Source organism: Oxyura jamaicensis, chromosome Z (assembly GCF_011077185.1).
Source record: "Oxyura jamaicensis isolate SHBP4307 breed ruddy duck chromosome Z, BPBGC_Ojam_1.0, whole genome shotgun sequence".
Lineage (NCBI taxonomy): Eukaryota > Metazoa > Chordata > Aves > Anseriformes > Anatidae > Oxyura > Oxyura jamaicensis.
In genome coordinates this window covers 73,950,160-73,956,159 of record NC_048926.1, presented here as the reverse complement: position 1 = coordinate 73,956,159, position 6,000 = coordinate 73,950,160, and the positions used below count along the sequence as shown (strand labels likewise).

Genomic DNA, 6,000 nt, shown 5'->3' with positions numbered 1-6,000 from the left:
CCCCCACCTCCACCCCCCCCACACCCCGCCGCAGGAATGGGCTCTCCCGGCTCGGCTCGGCTCGGCCCGGCCCGGCCCGGCCTGGCCCGGCCCGGCCCGGTTCGGTGCCACCTGCGGGAGGGCCCCGGCCCCCCCGCCCCCCTCATCCCCCTCCTGGCTCCCTCCCGGCCACCGCCATCTCCATCCCCACCCCCAACGTAAACTCACGGTACACGCTTGCTCGCTCATGACGTCACTCACCCTTGGCGGGCGGCACGGGAAGGCGTCATGATGGACGGGTTACGCTGGCCAATCGGCTTCAAGCACGGCGGGAGGGCCCGCCCCCCCGCCTGGTATCCAAGGCAATGGGGAAGAGCTTCGGCGTTCCTCGGGCCTGGAGCGACCGCGGGGAGCTTAACACAGACCCCTGGCTTGTCAATAAAGCAGTCACACAGCCTGTTGTGGTTTTAAATGCAGGATTATTACTTTAAAGGCAGTAAAGTTTCATAAAGTTGCTGTGTTTTTTTTTTAAAAAAAAATAAAATATTTAAAATATTAAAAAAAGCCATATTTGAAATAAAAGTATATAAAGTCAGTTGTCGTTGTTTCCTGTGTTGTTTCAAGGAGTCTCTTTAATACTGAGATTTTGGGTATTGAGGATGTGAGGTGGGGTTTGTATTGGACATCCTGACCCACCATGGGGGATCTTAGAACCGGTATCACGTCTCTCATGCACCACAAGCCTTTAAAATGCATTTGCTGCCTCTTCCAGCAAGTCTTACTAGTCCCTGGTAAGACAGTTTCCAGGCTAAAAGTGGAATGAGGCCTTATTAGAATCAGAGTTGTTTTGGTTAGGGTGGAATTACTCATATTGGTAAGAACGTAGGGAGGGTGCCTGCCAAATGCCACGCTGTTCCATTATGTTGGACAACCAGATATATACTTCATTGTCACAGAGTCACAGAGTCACAGAATATCCCAAGTTGGCAGGGACCCACAAGGATCATCGAGTCCAACTCCTGGCTCCACACAGGACCACCCCAAACCAGACCATGTGTCAAAGAGAAATTACATTTAAAACAACAACAACAACAACAACAACAACAACAAAAAACTGCTGCAGCCAGCTGCATATGGTGTGGAAATAATATTTCAGTGGAGGGTACAGAATGTGTAAAAATCCTATTGGTATCTGCAACATTCATTTGACCTAAAATAGTACATTTTTCATGTATTGTGCACGCAAATTCTGGAAGAGGGAATGTTCTGTTGACCAAATATGCTGCCTGGCTGTACACACATTCATACTTTTCAAAGCCTAGCTAAGAATGAAGATGTTAAACCTGGACAAGTTAGAGAGATGTCTAGAGACTTGTAATTTCCACATTTAGAATTTGGCTACCCAGACTGTTTGCCTGGTAAAACCAGTCTCTGTGTGCGTGTGTGTTATGAAAACCCCAACCAGCACCTGAGCAACCAACAAAGCTGACAATCACAGGGGCTTTTCTGTTTGCTTTAGGACTATTAAAGTTGTGTTAATACTGCTGAAGGCAAACATTGCTGCCATTTGCACATATGGGCATTATTTTCAAGTCTCTTTGCCTAAACATCTGATTGAACTTCCCTGCTCCTGATTTTTTTTTCTGTTTGCTTTGTTTTAATAATTTCTCATTGTATCTTAAGAGTTGTCATGTGTGCTGTTTTTTCTGCCTTTTAATTATGCTGTCTTGCAGGTGACCTGCAGCTCACTTCAGCAAGAGATTCTGCATGTCATCTGTAACTGCTGAGAAGCATTGCAAGTGAAGACCAGCGCAGAGCTGGTAACCCCACCTGATGCATTTCACTGAACACTTGTGCCAGAACCGAGATGTAAGTTATTTTGGAAAATTGCAGTTTGAGAGGCTTAGCTGCTGGGCTCTTCCTTGACACAGCTAACACTGGTGACAACATTTACTTAGTGGACTGTGGTCCTTGGGCTGGGGAGCAAGGAAGGAGGGTAGAAAAAGGCAACATAGTAGGGCAAGGGGGATGAGTCATGAGCAAGGAAACAACTCAACTGTAGAAAAGTAGGGACTCATTAGTTCTGAAGTTTTGTTTAAGCATGATGAAAATTAATTGTAGTAGTAGCTTTGAGCATATGTCTGAAAAAATGGTGCTGCCTCATATCAGTGAATTAATTTCCTCCTTGTGTTTAGGAAATAGGAACAAATGTATCCCTTGAAAGGAACAGAATCTAATCTTTAGTACATCAGAATACTTTCATTTTCCTTGAAATTTCTCTTTCTTGTTCACCTTAATCAAATAAAAGATTGTAAAATGTAGCATTTATATAGCATCTATTAGGAAGTCATTACAAAATCTCCAGCAGAGTCAAGCATGTGCATGAGATTTAACTGGCTTGGGGCAAAAGTCTGCTCTCTGAAATCACTGCCCCATAAGACATGAGTTGTATTAGCACAGAGAAGCAAGGACTCTCTCTCTTCTTTTTTTTTTTTTTTTTTTTTTTCAAAATACAGTTGGATTTTAATTTTGGAATATCCTCTAGAATGGTCACACTGCATATTATTTTCATATATGCTCATGAGCAGACAGATGCTAATGTTATCCTCTCCAAGTACAGCACATGTGGAAAAAGATAAAGGGGTCAAGGAGGTCTTTAAATGGTAGGAAAAAAAAACTTTCCTGCCATTGACCTGACAAACCAGACAAGCCTGACTCTGTCTGTCTGGTGTGGCCTCCAGCCTACCTTATTGTTTGTTGTCTGTACTGTCTGGAGTGTGCTATGCAGAAGAATCCTATCATTTAGGCTTTAAATAGAACACTTGATGAAAAGCAGGCGGGTTTTACATGTCTGGTCTGGTAAGTAAATTCAACCTGAAGATAGCCTCTTGCTAGTCATTTTAAACTCAGTTGGCATTTAATGGCATTTAATGTCTCATTATCTAACAGGAAGATGAAGATGCATTAGAAAAAGAATGTTATAAAATAGCTGAAGAAGTCCTTCTCAGACTCATACTGAGCACTTATGAAGCCATCTGCCATTATAAAAACATCCTAAGTGGTATTATTGGAGTACCTGCAATCCAGATCAGAACAGCAGTAACCTTCTTGTGCTGCTTATCTTTAAATTTGTAAATAGCTTATCCTGTAGGTCACTTTCCATGATTAGTAAGGAGTTGCTCCAATCCTTCCTATGAATGAAAACACTTTTGCCCCTAAATTTTGTAGCTGATAAATAGTATATTTGCAGTTGTATGTATGACCTGTCAAGTTAGGGATTGTTTTAAAGATTTTTTTTTTTTTTTAATTTTTAAAGAGGATTTTAAAAAGCAATTGAGAAAGCACCCAGTTCTCAGAACCCACCACTAAACTGCTTCTACACCAACAACTGTGAGGGTATCTAGTGTATAATACAACTCTGCAGCACTGTGTAGGTTCTGTTCAAAATTCCCGTTCTTGCTTATTCTGGCCTTGGTCCCACCATCAGTAAAAATAACAGCAGATGTAACATAAACAGAACACTCTCCATTTGTTGACAAAGATGCTTAATAATAATGTATCTCAGCCCTGAATGAGAAAACACATCTAAACACCAGAAGTAATATGAGTACTTCCTAAACTAAGACTAATAATGGAGATGCAAAAGCATCCCTGTACAGCCCTGCTGTACCCCTGCCACAGGGGCATGGAAAGGCAAACTATGTATCTTTCCCCTCTCTATTTAATGTGGTAAAATTCTATAAAGGTAGCCTGTAGGATTTTGATTTCAGTGATATAAAGGTTAGAACTATTTGCTATAGGAAACCCAAACACATGAAATTGGTGACCTTTGTCCTGAAATGATGAGATTTTTGATCCCTACATTCACTGTTTGTCCTCTTGCTTGGTTAGTGTTGTACACATGCCCATCTTGTTTTATCCCATTGTTTTTTCATTTTTTTTTTTTTTTTCATTTTGTTCAGCTGAAATGATGTAAATGTATGAAATAGTTAAGATTTTGATAGCAGAGTATACTGTCTTTTTTCTGGTTAACTTGTGTTACGAGATGGGCACTGAATTTCAGTCTCTTCTCAGCTAGTCACTGATTTTGATTCCCATTTTGTATTTTGTTGTTGCTTGCATGTTTCACATGTTGATTGTTTTTAACTTGGTGAATGTTTACAAAAAGAAGACTACCAATAAGTATGTCAAGGAAAAATACTACAGTCATAAAATTACACCACTGCAGTTAGCGGTGTGGAGAAGGAAATGGAGAATGGAACGTTACCATCTTTTTAATCATCAACTTCTTAGCAGAATTGAGACATTTATTTATTCCAATGTTACTGTTACTAGGAAAATAGATGCATTTCTTTCTCAGCCATTGGCTGTACATTCTTTTGCCTGCTGCTGGAGCCAGATGATCCACATGCTGATGCACTTAGAAGTATCTATTTGTGTGTGTAAGAATTTTCCTGCAAGAAGTCAGCTACATGGCATACCTATTTTCTTTTTTGTTTCATACAGAAAAGGTTTGGAGTTCATGTCCTGTGTCTCTCGCTCTACTGCTCTGTACCACTGTGAAAAGCCCAGCTCTGTCTCCTGCATCCCTTCCCTGTGGGGTACTGGGGGCTGCAGTTAAGTGCCCCTGAAGCTGTCTCTGCTCCAGGCTGGAAGAATCTAGTCCCAAAAGTTTCTGCTTGCAAGGCAACTGCTCCATTCACCAGCCATCTCAGCACCCTCCTCTAAACTTGATTTCCAGTTTGCCAGTGTCTTTCTTGTATTAGGGGGCCTAGAATAAGACACAGTATTTCTGATATCGTCTAATGAGTGCCAAGCTATCTTGCTTGATGTTCAGGCAGCCCAGGGTACTGTCGGTTTGCTCCATAAACAGGCAGAGATGAAGGGAACTGGTTCCTGAGCAGTGTGACAGATAGACCAACCTGCCTGCTGGCTAGTTTGTGCTATTTTCTTTCCCTGGGAGATAAATTAGTTACTGTTTCTTAATTGTGACTAACATGGCATTCTTCACAGCCTCTTTCTCACTGGAGCCTGGGACTTGTTTGGGGCTTTTGACTGTTAGCAGCAGCATTCAAACGTTGCATAATATTAAGTAGCTACTTGTAGCAAGGATTTTTTTATTTTTTTTTTTTTATTTTTTAATTGTGCTTGCTGGGATAAATAGCATTCCTTTGTGTAGTTAAAGTTCACAGTGCTGCACTCCCACACCTGCCCTGCTTGTGAGCTGACACCTGTAAAGCTTTGCTAGCCTAGCTTTAGGTGGCAGCGCTGCCTTTTTTGTTTCAATGGGCTCCCTTGGGAGAAATTAAATGTGGGCAAAAATGCTCACAGCATCTGAGTTCTGGTTTTTATATTTTTAATATTTCTATACACAGCTGTAAGGGACTATAGCAGGCTAACAGCGATCTGTCTCTTCTTCCCCCAGTAGCATGTTATTCTATTACGTCCAGTTAGTGCTGAGCAAATTATTCACAAAGAATAATTTATCATAGATGTGCAGCTGCTTTATCTGCTCGGGGAATGTCTTAAAACAGACCATGATTTTTTTTTCTCCCCTTTGCTAACTATTTAGCTAACTATTTAGCAGTCATGCTAATAGTTATGCCTTTTTTTTTTTTTTTTTTTTTTTTTCTTCACATTGTTAACTGTGGATAGATCAGTAAGGTATTGTAATCTGCAAGGATAACTTCTGCAGGACTTGATGCCATCTCTCAGTTTTTTAATCAAAGTATAATAGAGCCTGGATTTGAGGTTTCCTGAAAAAAAAAAAAATATAATTTTGTTTATCATGCAGGATCAGAGTAAAGCTTTTCAGTGCATCTTTCTAGTTTATTTTCAGTGCTTTTTCCTAATTTCTTTTAGTGCACTTTCCTAGGTTATTTTCAGTGTCTTTTTATTTTTTCAGTGCCTTTTCCTAATTCCCTTTTCAGTGCATTTTCCCATTTTTTCAGTCCATTTCTTAGTTTAAGTGCCTTTTCCTATTTTTAAGTGCACTTCCTTATTTTTTTCAGTGCCTTTTCC

At 40.7% G+C, this 6,000-nt stretch overlaps 1 protein-coding gene across 1 annotated transcript in view; it reads right to left on the bottom strand.

The window, feature by feature from the left end:
- INIP (INTS3 and NABP interacting protein) overlaps positions 1–226 on the bottom strand; it is a 12,934-nt gene extending 12,708 nt beyond the window's left edge. The window contains exon 1 of the mRNA XM_035309453.1: positions 208–226. The gene's annotated coding sequence lies outside the window, so the exon portion shown is untranslated. The remainder of the gene's footprint in view (positions 1–207) is intronic.
- Between the last annotated feature and the right edge of the window lie 5,774 nt (positions 227–6,000).